The sequence below is a fragment of the Ambystoma mexicanum genome, chromosome 2q (assembly GCF_040938575.1).
Source record: "Ambystoma mexicanum isolate Mex_15411 chromosome 2q, UKY_AmexF1_1, whole genome shotgun sequence".
NCBI classification, from domain to species: domain Eukaryota; kingdom Metazoa; phylum Chordata; class Amphibia; order Caudata; family Ambystomatidae; genus Ambystoma; species Ambystoma mexicanum.
The window spans coordinates 457,591,233-457,603,273 of record NC_090924.1 but is presented as its reverse complement, the minus strand read 5'-3'; the positions used below and the strand labels follow the sequence as shown (position 1 = coordinate 457,603,273).

Below are 12,041 nucleotides of genomic sequence, written 5' to 3'. Positions count from 1 at the left end.
GGCACTCAACTGCACACTCACACCAGATAAAATGCGGCCCGCGTGGGAAAAAGGCCCAAGACACTCTTGCAAGGATAACAAGTATTTATTTCTACAAAAATGAGACTGCATCAGCAAAGAACTCTGCTTCCACGGAACATTCTGAGGTCCGTTGGCATGTGCGGTACATTATAAGCACAAACAGTGTCACAAATGATGTCATTATACATAGTACAATTCTACAATACGGATTGGTGGAGGCCTATAGCTGTAGGGCCATCTTCATCTGTTCATCTTTCTTCACGTGGGTGCTGCTGGGCTTGTCATCCGCAGTGAGCGGACCAAACAATCAATTAGCTACTCTGACACACAATGTTATTGTTATGATTGTAACAATGCCTCTGGCAGATACAGGGATGGGCTCGGGGGAGAGCCAAGGTCACACTAACACACACACACACACTTCACCTGCTCTCAGACAGATCATCAACCGCCAAGGTCCTCCACCTAGGCTATAATTCAGATACCACCCTGCACCTTTCTGCATAAACCATGTGACCCAGTCCTGAAGGCCCAATAGCTTTGCCTTCCGATCTTAGTGATCAATCGACGGGTGTAAAGATTTTATGGTCGGTAGTCTTGGTTTGGATAGTGCTGTGGCATTGGGGGTCATGGGATGAAAGCATGGCAAAGCTGTATTTCTCATGTGGGGATCGTTGTGGGCAGGAGAGCCTTGCTATCTGTTCCTTGAGATAGTAGTGCCAAGAGGCGCTCTGTTCTCTTCTCATGGCCTTGCAGGGCTCTTTCTTCCCAGGCACGAGGGCCTGTAACTTTGAACAATGGAGGAGGTTGTGAATTGGAGACCTTGGCGCAGTGGGAGCCAGTGAAGGTCGATGAGGGGCCTGGTGTTAAAATGGAGCCATATGGAGACCCTTTCTTTTGACCAAGCAAGTCTGCAAGAAAATTGTGACCAAATGGTGGTATATTGCTGAACTTTGAAACTAACAATAAACTCTCCAAATGATTGGACCAGACCGAAGCTGAGGAAAGAGGCAATTGCTCCGATCTCTTTTAGTTAGTATTCCAAAAGTGGTAGTGCAACATAAGTTTTCATTTGAGCACCATTAGTTTTAGTTCATTAGGTAGGCAACGCCCTTCAAAGCGGTAGGGATAGATGGGCATTTTTATTTTCATAAAAACCCTTGAACATGTCAGTCAGTCATCCAACTCTTTCTGGTACACCACAGTGGATAAGAGAAATTATCAGTGTTACGGGAATAGGAGTGGAAAGCATGGGGATGATTAAACCAATAGCAGGGCATAGGTTGGGCCATGATAAGCTGTGACCGAGATAGAAAAGTGCAAGAAAACGGAGACCATGAACAAAGAAATTACACTGCAATGGTTGTAAGGAAGCACCAGAAGCTTAAGAGAAAGGTGGTGCACCCAAATGATTTTGAGGCAAGGTGCAAAGACCAGTGAAAGGATAGAAAAAGTTTGAATATCATGCCAGGGGAAGAGAAAGAGGAAAACGAAGAAGAGGTAGGCGAGGCAGTCATTGCAACCAAAGTCTGATGGGCGCTGCTGACAGCTGCAGATAGCAGTGCAGTGATTTAGCCTTACTTTTCCAGTCTATGTCCGGAACAAGATCAGGCAGGGGGAGGAGCAGACGATGAAGAGATGGAAAAGGAAGGAAGAGTGTAGGAGGAAGAAGGGAGAGAGAGACCGAGATACAGAGAAGGGGACACCAGATCGCAGGGCGAGGGAGAGTGGGACCCATGTGTCTAGAAGGCACAAACTTAGAATTCCATCATTGGGAGGTCTTGAGTAGAAACCCTTAGATTATTCCCTGAGAGGTAGTCGAGATAGACAAGGTGTTTGACTTTGGGCCATCATGAGAAGACAGATCGATTTTAGATTGTGGTTACTAAAGTCTAGCACCAATTTGGGGTTGAGGGACTCCTGGTTCTGGGTCGGACTGCCCATCCCGAAATTGGAGAGAGTGGGATAGTCCTGGGATCCCTCTTATTCCAATAAAAAGATAGACCCTTGAACTATCTCTCTGAGGTGCTGTATTTGTAAGCCCATCTGTGACAATATTTTATTTTGATTGGGTAGTACAAGGTTTTAGTGCTGGTTTCATCTAAGGTGGGCCAGAATCATCTAGTTGTGTAGAACATCTCTGCAACCCAAGTTTAAATAGTTATTTATTTCTTTACGCGACAAGACAAGTTTCTTAGGCGCAACCCAGAACTATTAATTTCCTGCAGTCCTTCATGGACATCTTGAGAGATTGTATCACCCTCAGAAGGGGTATGTTGCTGTCTATTTTAAAAAAAAAGGTATATCTTATTGTTTAAACAACTCCATATTCTGGCATGTCTGGTGGTAGGGAAGCGGCTATAGTCTTTTAATTTTATTTTTTATGTGCCCAAAGTCTGTTCAAAACCACTCTTGCTTAAGAGTTCACTGCTTTGAAATTACTATAAACAAGGAGCATCTTCCTTCATATCATCCATCCTACAGAGCATTTAAGGACTAAATGTGATGTCCCCGTGGATTTCTAACGTATTTGTGACAGTTGTTGATACCATTACATTCTGTTCCTCCCCATTTAACGTTGTCTGATTTATAATGCATCAACATCATGTTGTTCATTCACACTGCGAGAGTTTGTTAGCAATGACACTTTAGATTGGAAATGACTGTGACTGAAATTATTCTGGTATATTTATATCTTTTATTTTAATTCTCTTGCAGCAATTCTTATCATTCCGTCAATAACTTTAATTTGTCCTCTTATGTGATCTTCTATTGGTCTTTCTGTCATCTCTATTATTTTAATAGGTAATTCTACCTTTTCACCACTCAGTGTTCGTTCCTTTTGTTCATTCAATACTCAATATTAGTCCTTCCAGTGAGTATTTTCATTATTTGCTGTCACACCACTCTACTAGCTGTTTTAAAACAATGAATTACATGACGACATGTCTACACTTTGCCAATCGCGCTGGTCAATGATTCTGGAGCAAATTCAGCCATTTTGAGTACAAAATATTACTTCTCACAGAGCTCCATGTTCGGATGTAATTCTCATTTTCCTTCAGGTGTATTCACATGGAACCAATAGTTAGTAAGCTACAATACTCACACTCTTTGTAATACTGATCCGTTTCTGGTTCTTTTAGAATTTTATACATATACTTTTTCTTTTTTTTCCCCTTTGTAGTTTGGTCTTTATATTTCCCAGCTACACATTACCACTTTTGGGAGCTTGTTCATACTTATTGAAGGTACTTTACATCTGTTTTCTTTTATTAGTCTTGAGTTCATGTCTAGGAATTTCCTAGTTCCTTACTATTTCTGTATTTTTGACTCTTAACATCAGACCTGTTGCTTGGAGATTAGTCGCCATTATCCGTTCATCCGGTACTTTAATTCTTTTAAATTCTCTGAATGACTTAATTGGTAATCATGAGTGTAGTTTAACCAGACTGTTACTCAATTGTTTACTTACGTACTTTTCAAATGTATTGTGTCCTCCAAAGCATTCCACATCTTTGACATGTAATGTCCACAGCTGTGCGCTTTGGAAACTTTTTCGGCAGAGGGCGTCCTGGGTCGATGGTGTCGGGTCCATGTCCCTCGAGGGCGACATCACAGGATGTTATAAATAGGATGCACGGCACCTGTAGCCGCTGTTCCGTTTTTTTCTGTGAATGTGTTAACTTTGTTAGACTCGGCGCACCTTGTGTGTTTTTCTTCATTGACGATGTCTTTCTCTTTGACCCCTCTTACTCCGCAGTCCGGTTACAAGACCTGCCGGACTGCAAGTCCAAGATGTCGCTCACCGACCCCCACCGCATTCGGTTGTGGTACCTCGGCAAGTCGCACGACAGCCGACTGCTCGAAATGCCAGTCGCTGACTGCAAAGGCCTTGCTGGAGCAGAAGCGGAAGTTCCAGGTGGGTAGGTGCTCGAAGCCTGTTATGTCCCGGACTTCCAAGTCCAAGGGGGTTTCCACCAATGACTCGAGGGGCGACTCTCTGCGTCGAAAGGAATCCCGGGGTTCTCTGTCCCGTAGTGGTTCCCGCCACTCGTCTTCCTCGTCCCGGCACTCGTGGAAGCGCCGTCACCGGTCGCCTTCCCTATTGTCCTCGGAGGATGGTGCCTCGAGGAAGGTTACGTGCCCTTCGAAGTCCTCGACTCCAGAGAAATGGGCAGCGTTCAAGAAGTCTATGATGGCGATTTTTCAATCGCAAGGCACGGGTCCGGTCACGCCTTCTGACGAAGCCGACCTGGATCGGTCTCGGTCTGTGTCTCGCAGGCCTTCGGTCTCTGGTTCACGACGTGACACACATCGGGAGCCGTCAAGGTCCCGTATGGACAAGGTTTCGAAAGGTCGCAAGAGATGTGTCTCTAGGTCTCGGTCCTCGTCCCCAGCAAGACCGCAGCAACCTATTGAGGGTTCTGGGCCGGCATCGACTCGTTCAGCACTGTGTCCATCCGATTCGGACATCGACGCCTTGCTGTCCTATCAGCCCACAGCGCCGTCGGCACCTGTGTCGACGTCGATGCCAAAACCTTCGGCGATGTCGAGGTTGTCGACTCTCAACGGCGAAGCCTTCGGCGCTATCGGCGCCTTTGGGAATTTTTTCTCCGAGTTTGCCTTTGGAGTACCCAGACATTGTGGATCCTCCGAGATAGACTACCTCGAAGTCGGTGATGCCGGTTTTGGCCCCCAGGCCCTCTTCTGTCCCTAGACCTGGGTTTCAACCCCCTCTGGATGATATTTTTGAAGAGGATGAAAGGTCTGAGGTTGAGGAACCCGGTGACCTTGATGATGCTCTGATTTTTATCGGGGGACAGTCAGTTGGAGGAGTTGAAACAGACCATGATGCAAGTGGACTGGACACTTCCCCGGAAGTGGAGTTTGGGACACCTGTTCCTGGGGCGCATGCAGAGTCTTCTTATAGGAAACTCATGGCACGAGTCTCGGAGTATCTGGGCTGGTCTAGTCCTCCAAGACTTTGTGCAAGATGATCTGACGGACATCTTGGATCAAGGGCCTCCTCTGACCCTGTTTTGCTGTTTCATTCTACCATGCAGAAAAGGGTGGCAGCTGCTTGGCAGTCCCCGGAATCTCTTCCGGCTGTAAATAAAAATCTTACTAAAACATACTGCCCTGCTGTTAGCAACCCCAGCTATTTGTCTACTCACCCCACTCCTGAGAGTTTGGTGGTTCAGGTGGCTACGGCCACCTCGAGGCAGGCGGCGTACCCTACCATCCCTCCCAATAGGGATGACCAGCGCTTCGACGGTTGGGCACAGAATGTGTTTTCTGCTGGGAGCATGGCCTTGAAATCGACCAACGTGTGCCTTGGCAAGGTTTACACACACTCTGTGGTCTTGTGTTGCTTTTGCGGCTGAGCGTATTCCCGAGGGGGAAGAAAGGGGTGGTTTCCTTGCTATCATGCAGGATGGCAAGATGCCATGTGTGACGCCCTTCAGTCGGGTTTGGATACGGCTGACAGTGTGAGCCGGTCCATGGCTGCGAGCACCGTTCTACGCAGATTTGCCTTGTTGCGAAAGTCTGGATTTGCTCTAAATGTACAGACCCCTCTTCTGAACATGCCTTTTGATGGCGCTCATTTATTTGACAGCAATGCTGACGAGAGCCTTTAGAAGTTGCAGACCTCTAAAGCTGCAGAGAAGTCTTTAAGTGCTGCGGTGCGTCAACCTCTGCCTTTTCGTCCTAGGGGACACCAGTGATGGGGAGGTTTCTTTCATTTCTACTCCTCCTTTGGTAGAACGAGGGGGGCCACCAGTCAAAGCGGCCAGCGAAAAAGTACCTGTGGTGGTTGGGGAAATCGTGGTGCCAAAGCTGCTCAGGCAGCTGCCTCTTTGCCTTCAGGCACTGCCGCAGCCGCTTCCAAACAATCGTTAGGCCATGTCCCATGGTTCGCCGGTTGGGGGCAGACTGCCTCAGCATCTCGAAGAATGGTAGGCCATTACTTCAGATGCATGGATTCTGGATACCATAGCCCACGGCTACTGCCTTCCCTTCCTTCAGCGGCCTCACGACAATCCACCGGAGAAACACTCTTTGAAGAGTCCGGATCTGCTCCTTGCGCAGGAAATCTTGTCCCTGATGGAGAAAGATGCCATAGAACTGGTGCCTGTAGCGGAGAGGAACAAGGGTTGGCATTTACCTTATTTTTTTTATCCCAAAGAAAGACAGGTGATTGAGACCCATCATGGACTTGCATTGGTTGGACAAACTTCTCAGGAAGGACAAGTTCAAGATGGTCACTCTTTCTCAAGTCCTCCAGGCCCTTCAACTTCAGGATTGGTTGGTGTCTCTGGACCTCAAGGATACTTACTTTCATGTGCCGATTCACCCCAAGCACAGAAAGTACCTGAGGTATGCGGCTGACGACTCGCACTTTCAGTTTCGGGTCCTGCTGTTCGGATTGACCTCCTCCCCAAGGGTCTTCACCAAGCTCATGGTTGTGGTGGCAGCGTACCTCAGGTGAGGGGGGGATTCACATCTACCCCTACCTGGACGACTGGCTGATCTGGGCGTGTTCTCCAGAGCTAGTTTTGGATCATCTCGGTGTCACCTGCCGCACTCTCCACAGACTGGGCTTCTCCCTGAATTTAAAGAAGTCGCACCTGACACCTTCCCAACAGCTCCAGTACATCGGGGCTGTGTTGGACACGTCCTTGGGGAAAGTGTTCACCTCCCAAGGTAAGGGCTCATCACATTGTACAGATGGTGGACCAGTTTCAACATGCCCAGAGTCGCCCGGCTTTCGAGTTCTTAAGGTTGCTCGACCTCATGGTTTCCTGCATTTTTCTGGTGCCATAGGCCACGCTGCAGATGAGATCCCTGAAATGGGTCCTCAAGATGCAGTGGTCGCAGTTCTCCGGCAGGATGACGGATCCTGTTCAGATCCCACTCTCGGTCTCCAAGGACCTTCTGTGGTGGGTGAATGAAGGGAACCTGATGAAGGGGGAACCGTTTTGGCAACCATGGCCGGAGGTGACTGTAGTGACGTATGCTTCCCTCACAGGATGGGGCACTCATACCAACAACTTGACCGTCAGCGGTCGTTGGTCTCCGTCAGAGTCCAGACTCTGCATCAATCTGTTAGAGCTGCGAGCCATCAGGCTGGCCCTGAAGGCTTTTCTGCCCTTGGTACGGGGGAAGAGAGTCTTGGTCATGACGGACAACACAGTGGCCATGCATTACCTCAACAAAAAAGGGGGGCAGGCAGGGTCACTCCCGATGTGCAGAGAGGCAATGCAGGTATGGTTCTGGGCCATCCAGCATGAAATTTCGATCTCGGCAGTACATCTGGCCGGTGACGAAAATGCAGCAGCGAACGCTCTGAGCAGGCAGAGAACAGTCTCTCACGAGGGGAAGTTGACTCAGGAAGTCCTTCAGGAGATCTTTGCCCTTTGGTGAACCCCGTAAGTGGATCTCTTTGCCACCAGTGTCAACTGGAAGTGCGAGAGATTCTGCTCAAGGGAATTTCCTCCAAGAGGTGTTGGATTGGTCATTCCCACTGCTGTACGCATTTCCTCCAGTCCCCGTCATTCCTCAAGTGTTGCAGAGGCTTGGTTCCCGCATAATCCCCATTGCTCCGGATTGGGCCAGGAGAGCGTGGTATCCGGACCTTCTGGAAATGTCCATCTGCCCTCCACGCTGTATTCCCTGCCAAGAGGATCGGTGCTCGCGCACGGGGGGGGGGGGGTGTCAGGTTCTCCATCCAGAGGTCAAGTCTCTCAACCTTCACGCTTGGTATCTGAAAGGTTGAAGTATAAGGATTGGGACCTCCTGGATGACGTGATGGAGGTGTTGCTTTCGGCCAGGCGGCCTGCAACAAAATACCTGTATCGTTCTCGTAAGTTCTGCGACTGGTGAAGGGATCACAATGTTGATCCTTTCGGTGCTCTATTCCTATGGTTTTGTCTTTCTTGCTTTCTTTGACCCACAGTGGCCTTCAAGTGGGTACCATGAAAGGTTAACTGGCAGCGCTGTCTATCTTTAAGCGCCCATCTGAAGAATGTTCTTACGTTAAGATTCCTTTGATTTCTCAGTTTCTTAAAGGACTGACTAATATATTCCGCCATCCCCTTTCCAGGTGCCAGTATGGGATTTGGATTTGAATTTGGTTTTGAGATTTCTCATGGGTGCTCCGTTTGAACCTTTGCACTCTTGTCATTTGCGATTACTGTCCTTCAAGACTGTGTTCTTGGTTGCAGTTACTTCCGCTCGCAGAGTGAGTGAATTGCAGGCACTTTCAGCTAAGCCACCCTTTACTGTGTTTCACAAGGACAGGGTTGTACTGCGAGTACGTCCTGCTTGTCTACCTAAGGTAGTCTCTGACTATCATTTGAGTCAAAAGGTGGTTCTTCCATCTCTCTACCCGCCTCCTCATCCTGGTAAGGAAGAGGAGCGTCTCCATCGGTTAGATCCTGGGAGAGCTCTTAGCTTTTACATTTCTAGGATGTCCAGGGTCAGAGTGGACGATCAACTCTTTGTAGGATATGCTGGACACCGATTGAGCCAGGCTGTTAACAAACAGACCTTTTTCCAGGTGGATTATTCTTACCATTACAGAGTGTTACCGGTTGGCGGGTAAAGACCCTGCGGAAGGGTTGAGAGCTCATTCCACTAGGGGCGTGGCCATTTCCACCGCCCTCCAGCAGGGGTGTGACTATTAGGAATATTTGTGATGCCGCTACTTGGGCTTCAATGAATACATTTGTAAAAGATTATTCCCTGATACAGTCCATGGTCAGGATATGACCTTTGGGAACGTGGTTCTTTATTCCGCAATCTAATTGGGTATTCTAAATTCTTTTCCCTCCTCCATTTACTGGTACTGCTTTGGGAGTCTGTCAAAGATGTGGAATGCATTGGAGGACACAATCCAGTTACTTACCAACTGGTAACGTTCTTTCGACTGGATGTTCCTCCAACGCATTCCACATCGCCCTCCTAGCCTGCCCCTCAGGAGAATTTCCTATGCGAATGCAGCTTCTGTTTCCGCAAGGCTAAATGCAGTCCAGCAGGCATCTGAATGGTGTCACACGTTCTGGGGGGAAAAAAGTTAAACTGAGGCTATGGGCGCCGTGCGTCCTATTTATAACATCCTATGACGTTGTCCTCCATGGAGGCCCTCGAGGGACATGGACTCGACGCAGGACGCCCTCTGCCGAAAAAGTTTCCAAAGTGCAGAGCTGTGGACATTACATGTCAAGGATGTGGAATGCATTGGAGGAATATCCAGTCAAAAGAACGTTACCAGTTGGTAAGTAACTTGTTATTTGAATTGTTACTCTTTGTTGAGCAAAGTCGAAGGTAGTCTCTTGATTATGACTCTTTCATATTATGGCTTTGGTATCTTGAATATTATTTGATGAATTACTAGATACAATGCCTGAACTCTGTTCTAAAATTGTCTTTCTATGTTTTATAATTAATTACGCTGCTCCTGATCAAGGGACACATCTCCCGAAATGCATTGAGCACTAGCTGAATAAATGTAAACACTTTCCGAAGTACTCTGTATTTGGTTAACTATTTTTGAATTTTCTAAAATTGTCTGTGACTTCTACTCTGAACAGACATTCTCATAATTGCTGCTATATATTGTGACGATTCTTCAGATGGCGTTATTTCTCCCCAGGTGAGAATTCCTTCCCATGAGGCTAGTGAGGTGAGGCCACTAACCAATAGTTCCTCTAGGAGTGGTAACATGCAGGAGGATCTCATGAGGAGGGACTCCTCTCCTAGGGATAATGACACAGTCGGAAGCCACAACCCCTGTGAAATCCCACCTCACGTAGGTTGACGATAATGCCCAAATCCTATCCACATAAGATTCCCTCTGAAACTATGTGCTTTTGTGAAATATTGAATCCATCTGGTAACAAAACTACTGAGAGAAGAAGTGCTCAAAAACGATAGTGTGGGCCGAAGGCTAGAACAGCTGATGTCAATTGGAAGGACGATATGCTTAAGCCATCCCCGCTATTTAAACTGAACAGCAAATATGGACTGTGTTCTTTGCCATCCCCTGGCCCGTGCGGTTCTGGCAAGATGGAAGTTGTGATATGAACAGAGGGAGAACCAGGCGACTGAGGAGGCTGCATTGAAGCCTGGAGAGCAAGTCGGTTGCAAGCCAGTGTGATCGTGATAGCCCTGCAGAAATTGTGAGGTGGTGGGATGACCTGTATTGGGTGGACAGTTGGGTCAGACACTGGTGCCGAGACAGCCTGCCGTAGCCTACAGCAGAGCCGCGTTGGTGGCTATCTGGTGAAAGCGAGAGACCATGGAGGAGGCATTGCCTGTCACGACAGGACCAAGTGGTCCAACGGTTACACTGAGGAGGTCCACAATCACCAGAGGGGGAGAAGCGCGAGACACAGATCACGACTAGAGGAAGAAGATGAACTAAAATGTGTGGGCACGCAACCCCTGGCAAAAACTGTGAAGAGTTCCCTGGGAGAAGGTAATGGGAATGCGTACAAGTCCGGGAGGGGGCTGGGAATTTACGAGACTGTACATCATAAAGGAAGAGAGAAAATCGTACACGATTTTGTGATTGAGTTCCCAGGTCAATTCCACAAAGGTGTGGTACTGGAGAGTCGAGAGGGACTGCAGGAACAGCTCCAGCGTCACAGTAGGGGCGGATCAAGAGTTAAACAAAATCTAAGGATTGTGAATACCAATCGGCAAGAGGGGACCAATTGCTGTCTGACCTCCTCTATGTGGGTGTTGTTGGTTTGTATTAAGAGAGCAGGCACAGGGTGAGTCTTCACAAGCCCCTTTATTTGATGATAACGCTACAGCAAACCCAGTCCTTTGCCGCCAGGACTCCACTGCTCACCATTCTGAACCATAACCACACTGATGACATGTGGTGTTCTCCAACAAAGAATGCTGGTGTTTAACAATTCCAATCAATAACAGTGCCAGGTTATTCTACATAAATATGCACCTTAACTGTTTACAATTAACATTACTATGTACATTCTCTACCCATCAATTTAAAACCTCGAACACATTATGCGTCTGCATGTAATAGTGTACTTATGTAAATAGTGTGGTAAGTAACACGTGAACGTGATAACTATACAAAGAAGTGCTGCATTAGGTCCAAGTTAGGGTCATTTTGGCGCTAAAGGGGGGGGGGGGGCTGAGAATGAGTGGTTTCACTAAAGTAAATGACTTATTGGTGCTTTGCTGGAATTACCATGTGGCATTTCACTGTGATTTAATGGGGTCCTCCCTATACCCGCTAGCCACTGCCTCTGCTACCCTTCCCACGTCTATATACCCCTTATGCCACACTAGGGGCTTGCCTTCTGCAATGCCATGTTGGCCTCTGTGTTCCAGCTGCAGCACCAGATTCAGTCTGCCTCCTGGCTCGCTACCTTGTCTGATGTCTTCTTTCTTCTATGGACATTCTAACTAACAGTCCACTTTGCATCCAGGCGGTAACGTGATGCGGGTGTGCGCGCTGACCTGGACCCATAACACGGAGGCCACTACCTACCGCCAAGTGGCTGCTAAAATGGCATACGTTGTGCTATACAGGGCCACCTTTCAGTACATCACATACGAAGTAGCAATTCCAATTGCAGTTTATCTGGGCCACGAATTCTATAGGGATGCTCACTCTTAAAGCAACTTCCATACACATCGTATTTCCTGCCACACTATTATTTCTCTTTGCCCACAGCGCATGGTGGTAAATGGCCTGCTGGTTGTATTTAATGGTGATTTTTATTTTATTTTGTATTTTAGTACCTTTTCCCCAGTTATGTCTTGCTATGTGCTGGTGTAACAGAACATTGCTCTTGAACTAGATTTTACCCCCCTTATGTAAAGACTGTATGGAATGGCACTTTAAATCTCACCCTGCTTCAAGAACAGGAGAGAAGGTAACTTGGCACGTGCCTTTTTTGGTCTAGTCATGAATATGATATATGCCATTAAAAGTCCTGCATTTCTAAACTGAGGCACTTTGGTACTTGATCGCCAGC

The 12,041-nt window shown here is 47.6% G+C and overlaps 1 protein-coding gene across 8 annotated transcripts in view; it reads left to right on the top strand.

The window, feature by feature from the left end:
* LOC138569515 (uncharacterized) overlaps positions 1 to 12,041 on the top strand; it is a 485,233-nt gene that overhangs the window by 454,416 nt on the left and 18,776 nt on the right. The window lies entirely within an intron of this gene.